Consider the following 22,091-nt stretch of genomic DNA (forward strand, 5'->3'; position numbering starts at 1 on the left):
GAAAAAAAGTAGGCCAGAAAGCTACAGGCAAAGTGCAGACTTTGCAGATGGCCAGAGCGGTGATGGGCTGGGGAAGGCGCAGCTTAGTGGGGGCTCAGGAGCCACTGTGACCCTGATGGACCCCGGCTTCTCTGGGACGACTCCATTGCAGCAAGGATGGCAACAAGGCTCATCTGGAAACCCAGTGTTTATCGACTGGCACTGGCTGTTGACAAAACATGGAGTTGAGAAGGATTTGGAATCCAGGACCAGACTCAGAGGACAGAGTACAGTGATCGATTAGTGATGTCTGCCATGGGAGAGGGTGTGGTAGGATGAGTGACGTCTGCCCTACGCAGAGTCACGCTTCCTAATCTGGAGCAGGGGGTCATAAATGGGCCTCATGAGGCACAGTGAGGCAGGCAAGGGGGAGAATGGGAATAAAATGCAGAACGACCAAGCAGAGGAAGAGCAGGGATCTGACTCAATACCAAAATTCTCCTGCTGGAACAGGCCAAGAGTAATTGGGCATAGCATTTATTAAGCATAGAAGTAGAAAAAAAGATATTAGCAAGAAGAACTTGCACTTTAAAAGATGAATTTTTTCAAGGGCCCAGTTGTTAAAGAAAATCCTCGGTACTTTATGTTCAGTGTTGCTGGGCAGAAAAGGAGAGTGGGCACTGGACATGGGGGGTTATGGACCATTGTTTATGTCCCACCACTCGGGTCTTGGATGAGTGGACACCCCCTGCATCACTTCACCAGAGAAGGGAGAGACCTGTGCAATATCCCATGGAGAGGGTTTCCCTGACCCCATCCCCAGTCCAAAATAGCAGCTTCAGGGGCCAGCCTGGTGGCATAGTGGTTAAGTTCACATGCTCTGCTTGAGCAGTCCAGGGTTTGCAGGTTCAGAGCCCAGGCAGGGACCTATACACCATTCATTAAGCCATGCTGTGGCAGCATCCCACATACAAAATAGGGGAAGACTGGCACCGATGTTAGCTCAGCAACAATCTTCCTCAGCAAAAAGAGGAAGATTAGCAATTGATGTTAGCTCAGGGCCAATCTTCCTCACCAAAAAAAAAACAACAACAACAACAACAAAATAGCAGCTCCATCCTGCATGGTGCCCACCTGCTCTCTGCTTAGAGTGCTCTCCATTGCAGGGAGAGGGGACGTGATGTGGGGGCCAGGGGCAGGGGTTCCAACCCGTGTTCCAATCTCAGCTGTTTCTTACTGGCTGGGTGGCCATGGGCTACTTACCTCCCGGTGCCTTGACCTCCTCATCCCTAACTCGGAGAAAATCACAGCACCTACCCCTCAGGATTGTCAGGAGGATTCCACGAGTTAAAAGATGTAAAGACCGTAAATGGTGCCTGGCACACAGCCAGAGTTGGTCCTCCTTAGCTTCTCGCCTGCTACTTTCTGTCTTCCCCACCAGCATGAAACTCCCCCAGGGCAAGGACTTCGTTTTGTTCACCACTGAATCCTCAGCATCTAGAATATTTCCTGGCACCCATCAGAGGTCCATTTGTGGAATATCTGTTCAACACACGCTCTGCCAGGCACAGAACATGGCGGAGGTGGAAGGACTCAGAAGGTGGCAGGGTTGAGGTCCCCACCAGGAAGACATGTGAACAGATTGTCAAAATGCAAAGTGAAGAGGAGATATCTATGACCCAAAGCCTAGGCTGTAGGACCAGACAAAACCGGGTCTGAACCCTCAAGGGGCCACTGTCTGGCGGTGGGGCTCTGAGCTGGCCTCCACTATGGGAGCCAGCTTCCTCACCTGAGCACGAGAGATCTCATCCCGCAGGTAGGGCCATAGGGAGGCGGGAGAGGTCACCTGCTCGGCGTGTCTGCAGGTGCTCAGGAACGGTCAGTCCTCCTCCCCCTTGGACTCCCTGCGAGGGCCTCTCCCGCCCTGCGTCTCCCCCACCCTCCCGACCGGGCAATGGCGCCTGGACCAGCAGGGCCCCACATCCATCTGCCAGACCTCACCTCCGCTCCGCCATAGGAGAGATGCGCTGTTTCCGTCACACTCTTAGCAGGGGGAGGGAGGGGTTAAGCTCCTGTTTTTGTTTTTACAATGCAAAATTTGTCAACTTGGCACAGTTGACAGACTGCCTCTGTGTCTCCACACTGGTTCCTTTAATTGCCTTCCCTGTGTGCGAGCATCTGTGTGTGTGTGTGTGTGTGTGTGTGTGTGTGTGTTCTGAGAAACGCTTGCTTCCCTTCCTAGGCAGAAAAGGAGCTGATTCCAGCCTTTGAGAGATGATGTGGGGTAGGGGGAGGAGACCCTCTGGGAGTCAGGAAACTGGGACTCCTGTCCACCCTCTGCCCCGTACATTATGGGAAGAGCAACAAAATCAATAACAATAGTGTGGCAGGTGCTGCAAAGGGGCTCTTTCCGGCTCAATTTCTATTTCAGGCGCCAAGACATTCCACATTTCAAGGTAAGTGCTGGGCCTCCCCACCAGGACATCTGGAGGAGGTAAATGAACACCTGATTTTCAGTCATCGGCCAACCGCCCGCTTCTGGCCTAATAAACGTTGGAGCAGCCTTGGGAGGCTTTGGCTATTGAAGGACTTTTATTTGGAGAGTTGTCAGGATACTGTGAGCTGACCCTTGCCCAAGACGATGGAATTGGGCATGAGGGTACTTCCTTCTCACCTCCAGCCCAGCGAGATGGGCTTCAAGGAGGCCAGTGGGAGACCTTCTGCTGGATTTGGGTGATTTGCACACCGTGGACCGCTGTGTGACACGTGCCTGAAGAACCTGGAGGTGAGAGGCTGCGGCCTTTGGCCTGAGGCAGTGAGGCAGGAGGAGGGAAATGCACTACGTCAGGATCTAGCTACACAGCCAGGAGGTGTGGGCAAAGCTGGATAGAAGCAGGCCACGTGGAAAGAGCCAGTCTGGAGCCTACCCAAGGTGACCCCAAGAGCAGGATGGACCACCAGATTCCCAGGTGCAGAGGAAGGGAATCCAGGTGGGCAGTAGGTCATCTTGAGACCCTGAGGGATGCTGACACAAGCTAAAGATGGAATAGTGATGAGACCAAAGAAACCTGAGTCTCTGACGAGCTCACTGAGCCACTGAAGGAACCAACCTTGGCCCCTCCAACCTCAAGTCTTACTATTATGTAAGGCACCACATTTTCCTTATTGCTGAAGCCTTTTGAGTTTGCTGTCTCCTGAATCCAAGCCGAGATGAGTAATTTGCCCTAAACTATGCAACTAGCAAGTGGGAGAGTTAAAAGCTGATGACAGATCTGTGAGTCCAGGGCTTGTCACGAGTTCCTATGCTGAGATGTTCGTGTGAAAAGTGCTGTGTGAGCTCAAGTCACAGATGTGTCAGCCCAAGTCAAACCTGAGACATGGCAGCAAGGGAAGCTGAGGAAACAAAAGGTTAGGGGGCTCAGGGTATAGTAAGTACTCAATAAACGTGTATTCTAAGAAACTGTCATAGACCAGAGGGGACTAGGGAGAAGCAACAACTGAATGCAATATGGCAGCCTGGATGGATCCTGGCACAGAAAGAGGACATTGGTGGAAAATTGGTGAACTCCAAATAAAGTCTGGAGGTTGGTTAATAGTCATACTCCAATGTCAGTTTCTTAGTTTTGATAAATACATCATGGCGATGGAAGACGTTTACAATGGGAGAAGCTGGGGTACGTGGGAACTCTCAGTACCATCTTCGCAAGTTTTCTGTGAGTCTAAAATTATTCTAAAATTCCAACCTTATTTTTAAAAAGCTTAGTGAATGAATGAGGAACATGCAAGAAGTCTAGGTCCAAGGATGAATGTAATACCTATCGTTCATTAGAGTTACTTAAATAACTCGATACCGACAACTGGCCCTTCACACATCTTTTTTAATCCCTTCAACAGCCCTGGGAGGTGTGTATCCCATAGTGCTTGCACGCAGTAGGTTCTCAGTAAATAGCCACTGACCGAGTGAATTAATCCTCTTTGCACATAAGGAAGCTGAAGCTTAGAGAGTTGGTTGGACTCCAAGGTCCAAGCTCCTGGGAGACCATCCCCGACCCCTCACAGGGTCAGAGCCGTGTCGGAGCCTGGGAGGCCCTGGGCTTCTCTCCACCATGGCTCCAGGCTCCTAGCTGCTCAGGGTTGACGCTCGGAAAACCCAAAAGCAAGGAGCGACAGCCTCTCCACGTCCCTGAAATCAGCATCATAAATCTCAATTCTAAAATCTAATAATATTTACTTTTGCATTTATGGCATCATTATCACAGAGCAGTCCACTCAGGCCCAAGGTGGCTATAGAAAATCGTTTCATTTGATGGACTCACTCAGCCCACCCAGCACGCTGTGATCTGGCCTCCCCTAATGGAGGGAGAGCAAAAGCCACAGGAGGGATAAGCTGGCCAAGATGATTCAGGATGGCGTGAGGGGGCTCCCAGTTAATAGCGTTCAGGGAGTTTGGGGCGGGGGGACTTTTTCTGCAGCTCGTAAATACTTCCTGAGCGTTTCCATCGCTCCGGTGTTTAGGGACCCGTCTACCTTGGTGGCAAGAATTCCAACAGAAGAACTCAAAGGAAATGGGAGAGAAAGGGTGGAAAAGAGAAACTGGAAAATCCCATCCCCTCCCCCACTCCTCCTCTAGACCTGCCAATCTCAAACATGAAAATCCCACCCACCCTTCAAATTCCACCCCCTCCACACACACACACACACACACACGCACACACATTCCCAGTGGCAATGATTCTCTCACTCCGCTAAGCATCCTGTACTTCTGTGATAGCACTTACCAGAGTCAACAAGGATTGGGGAATTCATTCATTCATTCATTCATTCATTCTCTCAACAAATATTTATTGAGCATACACTATGTGCTATGTTCTAAAGATACAATATCGACCAAAACAGACATGAACCCTATACTCATGGAGCCCGTAGTCAATTTGCTCACATGTGAGTCTGTCCCCTGTCCATAATTGTGGGTTTCTGGAAGTAGGGACCTCTGTCTTCTTCATCTCTGATCCCCAGCGCTTAGCACAACACCTGGCATATATTAGGAGCATAATACATGCTTGCTGAACAGATGACCAAATCGATGAACCAATCAACACTAAAAACCAGCCTGTTTCTCTCTTACTTAAAACCTTCAAGAGTCCCCCACTGTCTACGACAGGGCCGGGAAAATACAGCCCATGATCCAAGTCCAGCCCATCACCTGTTTTTGTAAATAAAGTTTTATTGGAACACAGCTTTGCTCATTGTCTATATGTTGTCAACGGCTACCTTCACGCCAAGATAGCAGCAGTGAGTAGTTGAGACAGAGACTGTGTGACTCACAAAGCCAAAAATACCTACCATCTGCTCCTTTGCAAAAAAGATTTGCTGACCCCTCGTCCACAGGATAAAGCCCAAACGTCTTAGAGTGGCATCGGCACCCTGTTCAGCACACATCTCCCCACTCCGTTCTGTGTTCCGGCCACACCAAACTGCCCGCAGTGCCCTGATAACCCAGCCCACTGGGGCCTCGGGGGTTCTCCTCCTGCTCTTTGCTCTGCTCAAAACAGTCTCAGCTCCAAACTTCCACCCAGCTGACTCCAAGACTCACAGACAATCCACTCAAGCATCTCCTTCTGGTTGTCTGCCTCACCCTCCTCCCCTCCCCTGTCCCCTGACTAAATTTGGGGGTTCCTCTAGAGTCCCAACACAGCCATGTTCTTCTCTATTATGACTAATTAGTACCCCGAACTGGCATTATCTCTCTAACAGTTTTTCTCCCCGACTAGCTCAAGTGTCCTACAGGCAAGGACTGGTCATGGGCGTCATTGTCCTGGTGAGGTCTGCTTCATCAATGTCTTCCAGCAGCTAAGCCAGCACTGGGCTCAGGGTAAGATCTCAGTAAATGAATTGAATAGAACTGCGTGCCTCCTCGGCACTTTTCTCATTTTGTGTGCCCACCACCTCCCAGTGTCCAGCCTCCCGCTGGCTCAGAGAGAACAGAAGCATAGAGTTCGAGAAGAAAATTCCAGTTATGTAAGCTGGGGATGATCCAGAGTCTGGTCCCCGCGGGCAGGAGTGGAAAGCGGTGGTGAGCCTGCATGTTGTTATAACACAGTGGAGGGCAGGAATGGGTAAGGACAGAAACCCAGGAGTGACCGTAAACTCAGGTTCCAATCGGCTGCGTCACTGGAAGACCAGCTAGGGGTGCCTTCAGTGGCAGCTCAGAGCCAGAGGTGACACCAGGGTCTGGCTAAAGTTGGGGAGGGGTGAACTGGACCAAGCCCACGGGCTGGCACAGGGGGCCACTGAGGTTGCTTAAGTGCTTTCCACCTCCAGAGTGGCTTTACCTGGAAAGCAAGGCTGTGGGATGTGGCAGCAGCAGTGGGCGGGGTGGTCAGTGGGCCTGGATGTGGGACACTGCAGAGGGAAAGGACGGGTGGGCAGGGGAAGACCAGCAATCCATCCCATAGTGTCAACTCAGACAATGGTTCCCTATTATCATATCACAATAACAACTACCTGTCAGAGGTGTGGGGCAGCCTCCTCCTATCACCCAGCTGCCCACCTGCCCCTCCCACCCTCCACCACCGCCGTCCCAGCCCATACCCCTGCCCACTGCAGTCCTGACCTCGTGGCTTCAAAAAGCAAGAGCAAGACTAACCCCAGGTGGATGGAGAGGAAGGAACTGCAGAGGTTTGCAAGAGTGGAGGCCACCTGTCAGACTCACCTGGAGTCACCGGAGACTCCATGAGGGCAGTCACACCCTGTCTGAAGTCCCCGAGAGCTAAGAACCCGGAGGTCTTTGTCTGATAAACCATCCAGTGCCAACCCTCCTCGGGGTCCTCTCCTACCTACAGTTCAAATTTGGCTCCCTGCTCAAGGAGTTAGAAGGCTTTTAATTTGGACCTTTTGACTTACATTTTGGATCCGAATAGACTTTGACTGACAATGACTATGTGAACGTGGAATGGGCCCTCTGCTCCTGGTACAGGACTGCCCTCTGGGTAGCAGTGGCCTTTTGGGGTCGTGAAGTAAATGGAAATGCGAGAGATGTCCTGGCTCACGGGATCTTAGGAGATTTTCTAATATCGTAAAGCCTATTGGCATGATGGAAGCAAGGCTATGGATGTTTCTCTGTGAATCATGGTGGACCAAAGTTTATATGTCATTGAAAATAAAGCTTTTTCAAAACCTTCTTTCTTTGCAACATTTCCCTCCTCACAGTTCCAGCCTCTTTCCCCACTTTCACCCCCGAAACAAGCTGCACCCCATAAGTGATGAGGGCATCAGGTGGGAATGACCTTTACCCCAAGGTTCCTATTTGGGGAGGAGAATTATCAGCCTATTATGCAGCCACTGTGAGCTCTGAAGAGTTTCCACATGGACCAACATTCACTGGACTTCTTGACATAGAGGAGAGTTCTTGGGACCCTCCAGGCCCACCCCCAGGATCTGATGGATCCCTGAATCATATGATTTCTGAGCATCGCCTAGGATAGTGTTTCTCAGTGTATAGTTTCCAGGTCAGCTGCAATGGGATCTCCCGGGGTTCTTACTAAAAACGCTCAAATGGCCTCAAAACCGACAGAATGGAGATGTGGGATGGTGTTGACCAACTGCACCTTGCATGTTCCCAGATGAGTCCGAGAACCATGGAGAATCATGGGGAGGCAACACCCAAAGATAAATGGAAATGCGTGTTCACCCTGGAGAACACAGGGACAGAAATTCCAACCAAAGCCAGTCCGGCCCTCAATGTCCACCACCTAAACAAGGTGCCCTGAGTCTGGCCCCTCTCATCAGCAACTCGCCAGCACCCTAGCTGAAGCCACCACGAGCTCCCACCGCAGCAGATGCAGTAGCGTCCTGACTGGTCCCCTGCCTTGCCCCTCATCCGCTAAGATCTCCTCTGAACGGAGCAGCCAGAGTGCCTGTTTTGCACAGTAAGTTAGGTCATGTCACTTCCCTGCTCTCCACCTTCCACCTGGAACCCCAGCCATGTCTTTATCATGGCCCCTCGGGCCCTACATGACCCGGCCTCCACCTGCTCTCCAAAGCATCTTGGTCCACTCTCCCCTCACCTCTGCACTCCAGGCACATTGGCCCCCTGCTGTTGCTTGATCACAGGGGCCACATACTGACCTCGGGATCTTAGCACTTACTGGCCCCTCTGCCTTGGAGCTCTTCCCTCTATTACCCACTTGGCCCACCCCCCACTTCCTTCAGCTCAAATGTCACCTCCTCCACAGGCCTTCTCTGTCCACCCCATCTACAATAGATCTCCATCACTTTCTACCCCACTATCTTACTTTATATGTCCCCACAGTGCCTGATACTATGTTACACATTTATTGATTTATCATTTATTGTCACTCTTCTCTGCTAGGATAGAATCCTCATGAGAACAGTGTGTCCGTCAGGGTAAGCTAAGTTCTGCTGCAGTAACAACCAACCCCAAAAGCTCAGTGGTTTAGAAGCACAAGGGTTTATTTCTCACACCCTGTCCAACATGGGTCAGCTGCAGGTTCTGCTCCCGTGTTACCATCATCCTCACTCCATCATCCCAGGCTGATGGGAGCCACTATCCGAAATATTGCAGGTGATGCACCAGATGGAAAAGAGAATGTGGCAAAGCATGAACTAGCTGGTACACATAAGCCCATTCAGGTCGCATTGGCCAAGCCTGAATTCAATGAGACAGGAAAAGACAATCCTTCTCCAGGGAGGGAAATGGAATTCGGTGAACAATAACCAGTCTGCCAGAGGCTAGGAGCTTTGTTTCTCCATCCCTGGTACCTAAAATAGTGCTTAGCTTGATGAGGTGCTCAAGTAATACTGGTAGAATGGATCCCAAGGTTGAATGGCAGATTGACTTAATTCTAAAGCCTCGTGTGCGGGGCTGATGCTGTCCCAGATAAGGTAGGCTCAGCAGTCGCTGACGCACCCGCAGAGCCAGCTACAGGAGCTGGAAAAGATGGCGGCAGAGCTGACAGCAGCCTTCGGTGCCTGGAGCACAGAGCCCACTATGTCAGTCTCCCACCCAGTGCAGGAGCCCTACTGTCCCCAGCACTGAATCCCTCTGGGCAGTGGGAATGGCATTCCGGGCTTTGGCAGGCAGATCCCAGGGTGCAGACCAGTGGCACATACACTCAGGGGCCCAAAGTTGGGAGCTCAGATGCCCAGGCCCTGTTGGTTGGCAGATCTAGGTCAGAAGAAGCTGGGAGGCCAGGGCATCAGAACTCAGAAAACAGAAAAGCAGCCCACAAAAGAGCTTCTCCAGGGAGCAGATGATGATTCTGAGACCCAGAGAGGGGCAGTGACTTACACCAGGTCACACAGCTAGTAAATGGCAGAGCCAGGATTTGAACCCAGCACTCCTCTCTTCCAGCTCAGTGTGAACAGCCTGCTGGGAACTGTAATGATGACGACAACAGTGACAACATCTAGCCATTCCCGAACTCTGACCAGGTGCCAGGCACTATCATAAGGACTTTTCATGAATTTCCCCACATAACCCCAGAATAACCCGATGAGGTAAGCATTGCTATTAATTTCCATTTTATAGATGAGGAAACTGAGAGCTCAAAGGTTAAGGAATTGATCCACTTAGTGAGTCTGACTCCAGCCTCCGTGCTCTTGACTGATAATAAACTGAGACTATATTACTCTGTGACCAGCCGTGCCCACTACAGGTCCAGCAGGAGAAACCAAAGGAAGCCGAAATTAAGCTGGAGATCCAGGCCTGGGGAACCGAAATATCTGGAGCCAGGGAATGAGCCCTAGAAACCTGCACCAAGGGTCAGAGCAGGGCCAGTGACAGGGCCAAGGGGCTGAGGGCTAGGAGGAGAGGGCTCCAGATGGTGTTCATGGAGCAGTTTCTACCTGCCAGGTGTCCAGACTCTCACCAAGTACTAACGCATTTTATCCTCACAACAGCCCTATGAGGTGGGGACAGGATCACTCCATTTTAGTAATGAGGAAACTAAGACACAGAGAGGTTAACCAGCCTGCCCAAGGTCACACAGCAAGTCAGTGGGGAGCCAGGATTGGAACTTGTGTCTGGCTCCACTTTTCACCACTGCATTGCAGGGATCAGCGACATCCTGGGCACAGAGCTGAGTGGACAGAGAGCCAGCTGGCCACCAGGGCCCTGCTCAGACACGTCTGGGAACGGCCTCGTTCTGTTCCATTAGGTAGCCCAGTCCTTCGGGAAGTGTGCTTGTGTTTGGAAGGTCCTGGCTTGTCCTGGGCTGAAACCCGCCTGTCCTGTAAGTGTCCCTCACTGATCCTGGCTCCGGCCCATACGGCCACCGTGATCAAGTTCACCCACCCTCGTCTCCTCTTCAGCACCCCTTCCCGACCTTGGCGGGGACCCCAGCCCCCTCATCCTCGTGTCGCCATCCTCTGGATGAAGGCTGGAGTGCCAGCATCCCTTCAAATCGAGCTGGTCCTGGTTCCCCAGATACCACTTCCCAGCACACAGGCTCTCAGAAGAGACAGCCAGGCTGGTCAGCATCTCCTAAACGCACACCCTGACTTTTCACAGAACTACTACCAGTTTTCTGTTAGATCAGAAAATTAGGCTAGGGCTTCTTTTCCCAGCTCCTCCAAAGAATGCGCCTGGGCACATGCTGTCTTGCTCTTTCCAGCCCTCATCAAATGTAGTATTGACACAGGTGCAAAGGAGGCGCTGCCCAGCTGAGCCCCTCTCCCAGGCGGCGGGCGTCCAAGCTCCAGGCCGAGTGCCTGCCCATCTGGGCCAGCCCCTGGCGCCTCTGTCCCCACGGAGCTCTCCTGGTGGCAGTTTTGTCCCCACAACTTCGTCCCAAGGCTCCCCAACCCTTCCCTTCGGAATCTTTGCCCTCAGATGTCCCCAGGAAGGGGCTGGAACAGAGCAGCGACTGCCAGAGTGAGTTTGCAGGATGGGCCTGGTTGATGGGGGATGGAGGGACAAAGGGAGCCAGTTCCCAGGTCAGGGACGGTGGAGAAAGCCGGGGTGAAAGAGAGACACTGGCTTCCTTGCTGTCAGACCCCTCAGCGCCTTGAGCGTGCTCGAGCGCATTAGAAATCTGCTGAAAGGGCATCATTTGAGTCAATGAATATTTAGGCACTAGGAATACACTAGTTAAGAAGATAGGGCCAAAAAAATGCTTTGTTGGAGATAGACAATGAACAAGAAATATGGGAAATAAGTAGCAAAATTAGGATACTAGAAGGCGTATGTGTTATGAACTTTCTTTTTTAAAGCAGGATTGGGGCCAGCCTGGTAGTGTAGCTGTTAAGTTCGTGCACTCCACTTCAGTGGCCTGGGGTACTCGGGTTCGGATCCTGGGCACGGATGTACACACAGCTCATCAAGCCATGGTGAGGCAGCATCCCACACAGAAGAACTAGAATGACCTACAGCTAGGACATACAACTGTGCACTGGGGCTTAGGGGAGAAAAAAAAAAAGAGGGAGATTGACAACAGATGTTAGCTCAGGGCCAATCTCCTCAAAAAACAAGAAAAGAAAACAGGCTTAAAAAATAAAATTAAAATAAAAGCAAGATAAGAGGGATTAGGGAGGGCCATAGAGGAGGAGCAGGGGTGCCATTTTATTTATTTATTTATTTTTTGCTTGAGGAAGATTAGCCCTGAGCTAACATCTGTGCCAGTCTTCCTCTATTTTGTACGTGGCTCACTGCCACAGCATGGCCACCAAGGAGTGGTGTAGGTCCACACCTGGGAACCCAACCAAGCCACCAAAGCGGAGTGTGACTAACGTAACCATTAGACCACCGGGCCAGCCTCAGGGTTGCCGTTTTAAATAAGATGGTTGGAACAGGTCTCATCGACAAGGTGGCATTTTGAGCAAAGAGGTGGAATGAGTTGGCCAGGCAGGTATCTAAAGGACCAAACAGTCGAGGAGCTTATGGCAATGATGGAGGAGCAGGAAAGATACACGCTAGAGGCTCAGTACCACTGGCACTCCGGGCTGCATAATTCTCGTGGGGGGCGGGGGTGGGGGGTGCTGTCCTGTGCCTTGTAGGATGTTTAGCAGCGTGCCGGCCTCCACTCTCTAGCTGCCAGCAGCACCTCCTCACCCAGCTATGACAACCAAAAACGTCTCCAGACATTGCCAAGCATGCCCTGGGGGCAAAACACACGGCGGGGGGGGGGGGGGGGGGGGGGGCTGGGGGGAGGGGGCTGGGGGGGATCCCTAGCCCGGCCCAAGGTCACGGTCCCTCTCACCCATCCCCGCCGTGCGAATCTGTAAGCGGGCCAGCCGGGACTGAACAGTGCTCCCTGCACTGGAGCACGCCCAGACGCCACGTGTCACCGTCATCCCACCGCCGGGCCGGCTCCCCCTGAGGGCAGCCTGCGCCCTCGACCCTCGCTCACCCAGCAAACGTCTCTGTCCTCACCAACAAGACCTGAGCCCAGGAAATGGGCCGGGCCGTGGAGCACGGAGGCGGGAGAGCTGCTCCACCACCAGCGGCCCGTGGGTCCAGGCTGCCCCGGGCTGGGACGGGGTTTTGCCACTTAAATGAGCAGACGTCTGTGACTGCGCTTAGCAAAGCGCCTGCCCCCAGCAGGCTCTCCCAGGCTGGTTTCTTTCTTAACACCTTGTGTTTGCTCTCCGCGGCGGCCGTAACCAATTACACAAACCTGGTTAAAACGGGTTAAAACTGGCTGAAAACAGCAGGAATTTATTCCCTCATGGTTTTGGAGGCCAGAAGTCTGAAGTGCGGGTGATGGCCGGGCAGTGCTCCCTCCGGAGACCTTCGGGGAGAATCGTTCCTCCCTCCTCCAGTTTCTGGCGGTTCCTGGGCCCCTCGGCTTGTGGCCACGTCACTCCGGTCTCGGCCTCCGTCTCTGCACGGCCATCTTCCCTATATATGAGCGTCTCTCTGTGACTCTCTTATAAGGACACCAGTCCTTGGATTCAGGGCCCAGCCTAAAGTCAGGACGGTTTCATCTTGAGAGGCTTAACTAAGCGCATCTGCAAGTACCCTTCTCCCAATAAGGTCACATTCTGAGGTTTTGAGCGGACGTGCATTTGGGGGGACACTATCAAACCAATACACAACTCATGGTGGAGGAACCCAGGCCGGGGCCTCTGCCCTGCGCCGCTGCTCCTTTCTCCCAGCAAGAAAGGCCACCTGCAGGCTTCTGGCTCACACAGTCTGTGCCTCTGTTTCCCCTCCTGCAAGCCAGACCTTCCCGCTGTCTGAGCTCAACGTGTCCCCAGAACGTTCTGGGGCTGACTCGGGGCAGGAGAACGGAGTTCGCTTCCCTGACATTTCCTGCTCTGGATTAGCCCGGAGGTTCTCTGGGGACTTCGAGGGCACGGTGGGAGCCCACGTGGAAGAAGGCAAGGTGGGTGGGAGCGGGGAGCGTGCACGTTTTAACCCTTTCCTGGCGCGGGAACCGGCCCTGAGCCGAGGCCGCGGTCCCGGTGAAACCTGAGACCACAGCGCCCCCTGGCGGTCGGGGGGCGCGCCCACGGCTCCCCCGCGCTTCGGCAGCCATGCGCGGCGGAGGTGGCTGCAAATGAATTTAGCATCAGCACAGTTATTTAAATTGTTTTAATTAATCACAGATTGAGCAGTAAATGAACCACTAACTGGGGAGAGAGAGCGCAGTGAGCGAGAAAGAGGTGAGGGGAGGAAGGCAAGCGCCCCGGACGATGGTTTAAAGAAGCACAAATAGCTTCCAGGGGGCAGGGGGAGGGGGCTGGAGGCGCAGATCGCTGAGCTTGTCCTCCCACTCCTGACGGTCTCCCGTCTCGGCCCCTGGGGCGACACGTGGCGGCGGGAGGCGGCCCAGCGCGGGTGGGGTTGGGCGGGGCGCACGGCCTTAGGGACAGGAGGGTGCCCCCTCCCCTCCAAAAAGGATGGAGGGCTGGCCTAGCAGGAGCGGGGAGGAACACTTAGTAAGACATTAAGACGTGCCGCGTACTGTATTTGGTGCACTGTGATGGGTGCACGTTTACACCCATTATTGTGTCTGAAAAACACGGTTTATAACAGCAAGCATCCTGTCCTGGCAATGCCAACGGCTCACTGGCGGGCCGTAACTGTACGTAAGGCGCCAGGATCCGGTTTCTCCACCTGCAGATGGAACAGCAGACAATGCCTAAGAGCTCCCAGATCTAGGAGTCTTTTCTCTTGAGCAAGCTATTTCATTGACGCTGTGGCTCCAGCTTCCCGTCTGTACAGCGGGTTACCACCTTTCACTGAATTTAATACAGGATGCAGCAAACTGCAGCCTCGGGCCTGTTTTTGTTCAGCCCAGGAGCTGAGTGGTTTGTTTTTTTTTACATTTTGATACAGGTGAAAAAATCAAAAGAAGAGTAATATTTCAGGATGCATGAAAATTATATGAAATCTAAATCCCGTAAAGTTTTAATGGAACACAGCCACGCCTGTTCATTTAAGGGTTGTCGGTGGCTGCTGGTGCAATACAGTGGCCGTTAAGTAATTATGACAGAGACTGTGCCGCCGGGAAGCCTAAAATATTGCCTATCTGACCGTTTACATAAAAAGTTTGCCAACCCTTGGTTTAACACATTTATAAAATGCACCATTTTTATGTACCACTAACAAGGGAAAATGCTGCCAAATTAAACTATACCATAATGCTTTCCTATTACTTAGATTTTTTATTTTACACTTACTGAAAGTTATTTTAGACTATTTAAACATAGCTTGGTGCCACACTTGTGAATACATAAAAAGAAAATGTATGCAAGATAAATTGATAAAGGTGCTCCTAAAATGTACCATATCCAGACACCAACGCTTCTGAATCACTTTTTTGGCTCAAAATCTTTGTTTTGCTTTTGTCCTTGTTTTGCACACAGTATCGTCCTCAGTGCCCCTGGGTAACGCAGCATTTCTTTGTTTTTATTGAGGTTACGTTGTTTATAGCATTACATACATTTCTGGTGTACATCATTATGTTTTAACTTCTGTATAGACGGCATCGTGTTCACCACCAAAAGTCTATTTGCCGTCCGTCACTGTACACATGTGCCCCCAAAGAAGACGGAAACACTAATTCGAAAAGATGCACGCACCCCTATGTCCATCGCAGCATTCTTCACAACAGCCAAGACTTGGAAGCAACCTAAGTGCCCATCACAGGATGAATGGATAAAGAAGATGCCGCATTTCTTAAAACAACGCTTGGCCGTGGTCTCCGGATTTCCTTCCCAGCTGCTGACACCTGATCCGGAAGTCGTGATTGGAACATATGAGCTGTGACAACTGTGTTATGACTGCTTCCCAGCCAGCGGTGATGTTAAGAAACATCCCGATTTCAGAGACGTTAGAATGTGTGTGGGGAGGGTCACAGGGAGAGTGACATGAACAATAAACTTTTTCAAAAATTGTAACAGTTGTTGACTGGCTGGAATACAACAGGAAAAAAAACAGATCAGAGTTCTGTCCTCAAGGAGCAACAGTCTAGCAGGATAGGAAGACGATAGCCAGAAAAATACAGTTTGTGTTAGTAGCTGATGAGTGCTCTGAAGTTAAATAAGTGGGAGGGGAGGAGAAGGAAGAGGAGGAGGGGAAGAAAGAGAAGTGCATGCTGGGAAGTGCTACTGAGGTAGGGTATATCAAGGAAGGCCTCCTGGAGGAGCTGACATTTGAGCAGAGACCTGACTGAGTGAGGAGTGGGTCACAGAGAGACGTAGGAACGAGCGCTCCAGGTGGAAGGACTGCAGGTGAGACCCCGATCGGAGGGCAGTGAGGTGGGGGGAGGGAGGTGGAAGATGAGGTCAGAGAGGCAGTCTACAGCCAGGTCAAGCATGGAAGACTCTGGATTTTATTTCAAGTCTGCTAGAAAGCCACTGTGGGGGCGGGGGGGTGGAGGTGAGCAGAGGAGTGGCATGATCTGACGAATAGTTTACAGTTTTGGCTTCTCTGGTGTAGAATGTAGGGGTCGGGCAAGAGCAGAAGCAAGGAGACCAGCTTGGAGTGGAGGGGTGAAGGCAGCTTGGCCCAGGTGGTCATCATGGAGACGGGGAGGAGTGGTCAGCGTTTGAATATATTTTGAAAGTAGAGCCAACGGGGTTGTTGATGACTAGGAAGCAGGTGTGAGAGAAAGAGGGACATCGGGGATGACTCTAAGGAGGTGGTCTGAGGAACTGGAGGAAGAGAGTCGCCATTCTCTGAGACGGAGAAGATTAGAGAGGGACGGGACAGTCAGGAATTCCACTGGGGACTTGCCCAGTTTGAAATGTCTATTAGATGGCCAAGTGGAGACCCAGGGAGGCAGCCAGACAGACAGCTTTGCATTTCAAAGGAAAGGACCAGACTGGAGAGAAACCCGGGAGACATCAGGGCGTGGATGGCGACCCAAGCCATGAGCTGGATGAGATCACAGGGGTGTGGACGCCAGTGGAGAGGATGCTCCGGGGGCTGAGCCCTGGGGCCCTCCAACAGGGAGAGTTCAGAGAGATGAGAAGGAACCAGAAAGAAAGACAGAAGGAGCCAGCAGTGAACAGGACGGCTACCTCATTCGTAGGTCCCAGCATAAAATGAAATGCAGGCAGGACAGGCAAGACAAGTGACAGGCAAGACAGGAGGCGCTGGGTGAAGCAAGGAACCCTCCAGGCTGTGGGGCAGGGCAGCTGCCAGATATTGGTGAAAACAGGTCCAGGGGTAACCAAGGGGTGACTGGCTGAGGGAGGCATAAGGACAAGTGCATCGGAGGAGAGGCGTCTAAGGAACCCAGAGGCTGGGGTGCTGGAGGGGTCCTCTCTGCAGACTCTAAAATCCCCCAGATTTGGACCCGAAGTCCATATTAGAGGCCTGGCAGGTAGCCAGAGGCTAAGAGCTTCAGTCTCAGAGACACAAACTCGGGGTCCACAGATGACTGCAAGGAAGAAGGGCTGGCAGAGGTTTTAATCTCATCGTCCACGCCTTGCCCTGGACAGCAAGGATGGGCAAGGCACCCCCGCCGAACACGGAGTGTGGGAGAGGAGAAAAACCTACTTGAAAGGCTGCCAGGGACACGGTGTGCTGGGGGAGCTCCAGGCGTCCTCCAGACCAAGAGGGGAAGGGGCTGCGGGGGCGGGGGGGGGGGGTGCTGTGTGTGGGGAGTCCTGCTGATGGCGCCCCATGGTCCTAGAGGGCACAGCAGAGGGGCTGGGCTGGGGCGTCCCCAGACTGCGGGGAGGCAGCACCGTCCACGCCGGCAGGGGGGCTATGCTATCACTCACATTGGTTGGAGCTGTGGGTGCACGGTGATTATGAAAAGCAGGCTGACTCTTATTGCTTTTATTCTTGTTTGAAATTCTCTACAGCCCTTCTTGCCCGACCTGGGCCGACGGCTGCCTCCGACTCCCTTGGGCGGCCGCTGGTCTGGGGAGCAGGGAGATGTGGGAAACTGAGTCAGGTTCGGAAGGCAGTAGGGGATGAGATTTAGTGGGGTGGGGGTGGAATAGCCAACCCCCCATGTGAGCCGCCCTCCTCTAAGGGTTTCACATACAGTGACTCGCTGAAGCCTCACGACCACCCTGTAAGCAGGCTCTGTAACCAGCCCCGTATTATGGAAGAGGAAACTGAGGCACTGACAGGTATGTGACATGCCCGAGGGTCCACAGCTTCCAGGGGGAAGAGCCAAGGCTCCCACCGAGACCAGCTGGCTCCAGACTCTGTGCTCTGGGCCCCCGTGTGGCCCTGCCTCGCACTGGGCTTCACCCTGATGACCCGGGGTCCTGGCTCCTCACAGCGGTGCTGCACACGGTGCTGTGAGCGTGGTGGGTTCATCCTGCTGGTCTCTCTGGCTGTGAGCACCGAGGAGTGGGGCGTTTCCCAGATGCCTGAATTTCCACGGTCCCCTCCTTAGTCATCCAATGGCTGTGTCCTGGAGCAGACGGCCGGTTCCTTGGGCCCCAGGACCTCAGTGGGCAGCCTCAGCAGCTCCTCCCTCTCTCTGATGAGCATGGAGATGGACAGGTTCGCAGGGATGCAGCAGGAAACTGCTGGCGGCAGGGTCCACGCAGGGCTCCACACCTGTTACCAGAAATGATAAAGTTCCTCGTTTAAGGCAGGTTGAGTCGGGGTTTCCCTCACTTGCAGCCAAAAGCACCGTTAAGTGAATTACAAGGACAGTCTGCCCGGCACCAGGTCCCGGGCAGAACAAGCCGGAATGTAGGGAAGGTCAAGATTCGGAGAGTCGAGCATCAGAGAGGTCTGGCAGCCAGGCTGTAACCCCAGGAAGACCCCCATAATCTCAGGGGACCCCCTAAAGTAGGACGGGGTCCCATACGGGGAAACTGGATGTAGAGCAAGGTCTCAGGATGGACCGTCAGGCCATCTCCTGCCGTGCAAGTGACAGAAGAGGTGGGTACACCAGCCAGAGAGGGACACTGCCCGCCGGGAGCCCGACCTCCACCATGCATTAGCTGTGTTCCCTTAGACAATCAGCTGAACCTCTCTGTGTCAGTTCCCTTCTCTGCCACACGAGGACGGTAAAGCACCTGCCTCTGGGGTCGACAGGAGGACAGATGAGATCGTCCTTGCCAGGAGCTTAGTACAATGCCGACGACACTGAGAAAGTGGCAACTACAAATATTACTCAGCCTCCTCTGCAGAGGTTTATTTATCAAAACTGGGGACCAGGGGACAAGTGGCGAGAAGGGCTCGTACTGAATTCCCCCAATGCCTCCCCGCACACACATTCCACGTCCTTTTGGTCCTATTGTTCATTCACGCAACAAATATTCCTGAGCTCCCATTTATTCCATACCCTGTTCTTGGCACTAAAGATACAGAAGTAAACAAGATATTCATAATTCCTCATCTCTTTCTGCCTGTTACGTTCTAGGAGCAAAAACAGACACACAAGGAGATACATAAAACACAAGATAATTTCAGATCAAGGTAAGTATTAGGAAAAACAGAAAGAGCACAGAGACAGAGAGAGACTGGCACGGGGAGCTCCTTTAAATGGGGTCAGCAGGGAAGACATCTGAACAGAGATTGTAATGAATCACAAGAGGAGGAAGCCAGGCCAAGACCTGAGAAAGGACTTTCCAATACAGAGGAAACAGGCAGCAAGTGCAAAGGTCCTGAGGCAGGACCAGACTTGATGTGTTGGAGGAACTGGAAGAGACAGGGAGGTGGTGCTGGGGGAGCAAGAGGATGGTAGGGAAGCCAGTCGAGAGGAGGCTGGAGGCCAAGGGAATCCCAGAGCAATGAGAAGCCTGTGGAGGTGCAAGCAGGTGTAAGCCCCATCTGACTTATGTTTTCAAAAGGGGCAGTCTGGCCGCTGTGTTAACAGATGACTGCAGGGAGGGAGGGCAAAGGGAGAAGCAGGGAGCCCTGGGGTTGAGGTTTTCACGCTTGTCCAGAGGAGACGCCATGACGGCTTGAACAGGCGCTGCAAGGAAATGTGGCTCGGGAGATATTTCGGAAGCAGAGACAACAGGACCTTGCAAGCGTACCAGGCCGTCAAGCCATCCCAGCGGCGAGGCCCGGCCCAAGAGGTGGCACTTTCTTTCCGCCTTTGCCCTGGGTTGGCCTTGCCTGAGCTGCCCACACTCTGGGCCCTGCTCCCGGTGTGTCTGGCACTCATCCCACAGCCGGCCACCAATGGTGGGGAGATGCCTCCTGCCCCCCTGTGTTCTCCCCTCCCCGCCCTCCGCACGCAGAGTTCCTGACTGGTACCTTCTCTTCCCTGAGGAGTCTGTGGCTTCTGCCTCCAGCTGAAGGCAACTCCTATAACATCAGTCGAGACAGCACCAATGGCCAAGCCTGGCTCTGCCCCGGTTTATCACGCGCAAAGGGACTTTGTGAACTTTGTCTCCTTCGAGCCTCAGAAGCCATAAGAAGGGCTAGTATTTATTCAACATGCACGAGGCACCGACACCACAGGAAGAGCTCTGCTTACAGTTATGGGTTGAACTGGGTTCCCCCCAAAAGATACTGATGCCCAACCCCCAGTGCCTGTGAATACGACCTTATGTGGAAGGAGGGTCTTGGCAGGTGTAATGGAGTCGGGAGGCCATTAGGGCAGGTCCCAACCCATATGACTGGTGGCCTTCTTAGAAGAGAGCAGACGCAGAGCCGGACACGCAGGGAAAGGCCACGGGACAAGAGAGGCGGAGGTGGAAGTGATGTGTCGACACACCGAGGTGGGCCAGGACGCCGAATGCCCGGGGGTGAGGTCACAGGATGATCAGGAGCAGCCCCTGCAGACCCTTGGGTTCCCGACGCCCCCGCTCTGCAAGCTCGCCTCTGGCACGTTCTCTGACAACGATGCTTCGCTGGGGGCAGAGATTCAGTTCATAAAGAGGCTTCGACTCTCTTCCGGGTTCACTGCTCCCCCATTCTGTGAGGCAACAGGAAGACCCGCACCTCGCACAGGATGAAACTGAGTCTCAGAGAAGCCAGGTGCATCCATAGCCCTGTGACTCCAGACTAGAGTCCTTCCTGGCCCCTCGGACCCCACTCCAAGGCTGACCCCCCATCTGTGCCACTAGAGGGGTGGGTTCTTAAAGACGTGAGGGACCTACCAGGCCTTAGGGCCAGACACGCAAAGCTAGAAGGGACATCTGGGCTCACTTACTCCAAACCACTCATTTCACCGAAAGCCGAGGCCCAGAGAGGGAGGGAGGCTTAGCCAACATCACACAGCTTGAGAGACCTGGGTCTCTAGACCCAAAGATCTGACGCTCTCTCATCCAAACCGTAGCCACCCTATGTATCCGTCACAGTCCAGTCAGGAGACCAAACCGGGGAAAATTTAACATAGAGAATTATTAATTAGCAACGGGGATTAACTACTGAGAGGAATAAAGAGAACAGAAATAGCGGATGTAAGGAGCGGGCTCCCCCCCCCACCGAGGCGGAGGCTGGGCACCCAGGGAAGGCACACATTTGAAAGAAGCTGCACCCCACCCGAGACTGAGAGGCAGACCTCGTTGGAGAGGGTGCGGCTGAGCCAGCCGGGTGGTGGAAGTTTGCTAGGCTGCCACAGGCCGGGGCTCACTGGGCTGCAGCTGGCCTCGCTGGGCGAGGGGCTTCATCTGGCAGGGAAGGCAGCTGCTGATGTGGAAGCCACCTGCTTAGGCCACGAAACAAAAGCCCGGGGCCCTCCAGCGCCCTCTGCTGACCAGGCCCAGCATTGCGCCTGCTGGAGGGGGAGAAACGTTTGCAGGGCCCAGCTCCACGGTGGCAAAGCAGGGCAAGGGAGGCTGGGTTTGGAGCTGAGAGACGATCGACTGACAACTGGCACACCTCGCAGTCAGAGGAGCCAGATAATTCCTCGGCATGCTATTCAAAGCCTCTGCCGTCCAGCCCCCTCCCCTCTTACAGAGTGTGCTCCTTGCACGACTTACAGCTCCCCAGGTAAGACAAGCTCCTCCCTGTCCCCCGGCTCCGGCCGCCCCCTCGTCCTGTCTGCCTCCTTCACATCGAAAGGCACGTGTTGAGTCCCTGCTAGGTTCCTCTTGTGGCAGAGCTTGGTGCCCACCAGTCCTCGTGAAGGTCACCCCCAGGGAGGGCCATGGTCTGGATCCATCCAGAGGTGCTGGCCTGCAGGGCTCTGCTCGTGACCGCTTTGCCACCCCAGTCACACCTGTCCCCACGTGTGTGCTTGGTCCAGACTGTGATGACCTCCAGCTCTGCCTCCCTGCTTCAGAGCAGCCCAGCACTGAGCAGGTGCTTGGGGACTGTCCCCCAGGGACTGAAAGGCCCATTTTCAGTATTCTGGGGTTCCGGAATTTTGGACAATATGAACTATGAGGCGTTTACATCTCGAGACACACCCAGAGAGTTATACACTGAATAAAAGCTCAAAATGAGCCAATTGTATAAAACAATTTCCAGGTATCCCGTTATCACTTAAATTCCTAGTTCCTGGGTTACTGACGAGACACAGCACTTTTCTCTGTGTGGAGAGTCATTTCCGTTTCCTCCAGAGTCCGTTTGAACCCCAAGACTATTCCCCAAAGTCCTAATGGAGTCACCCTAGCATAGGGAGGGGAGATGGGAGGGAAAGAGACCGAAGTCACAGGAGGATGGAGGCCAGAGGAAGGAGGGAGGGCCCAAACCCCAGCCTCGGGAGCCTGACCGCTTGCTTCCCCGCAGGGCGGGTTCCCTCTGCCCCTACCAGGGCCCTGTGACA

At 53.3% G+C, this 22,091-nt stretch overlaps 1 long non-coding RNA gene across 2 annotated transcripts; it reads right to left on the bottom strand.

The window, feature by feature from the left end:
- Window positions 1-17,221: 17,221 nt before the first annotated feature.
- On the bottom strand, window positions 17,222-21,661 carry LOC103559685 (uncharacterized). Of its 2 annotated transcripts, none has more exons than XR_011534508.1 (3): window positions 21,543-21,661; window positions 17,689-17,974; window positions 17,222-17,320 (listed from the first exon to the last, which is right to left on the bottom strand). It is a non-coding gene; the product is annotated as an uncharacterized lncRNA (long non-coding RNA). The 2 variants fall into 2 exon arrangements; XR_547032.2 differs by having other exon boundaries at window positions 21,304-21,612.
- Between the last annotated feature and the right edge of the window lie 430 nt (window positions 21,662-22,091).

The sequence above is a fragment of the Equus przewalskii genome, chromosome 29 (genome assembly GCF_037783145.1).
Source record: "Equus przewalskii isolate Varuska chromosome 29, EquPr2, whole genome shotgun sequence".
NCBI classification, from domain to species: domain Eukaryota; kingdom Metazoa; phylum Chordata; class Mammalia; order Perissodactyla; family Equidae; genus Equus; species Equus przewalskii.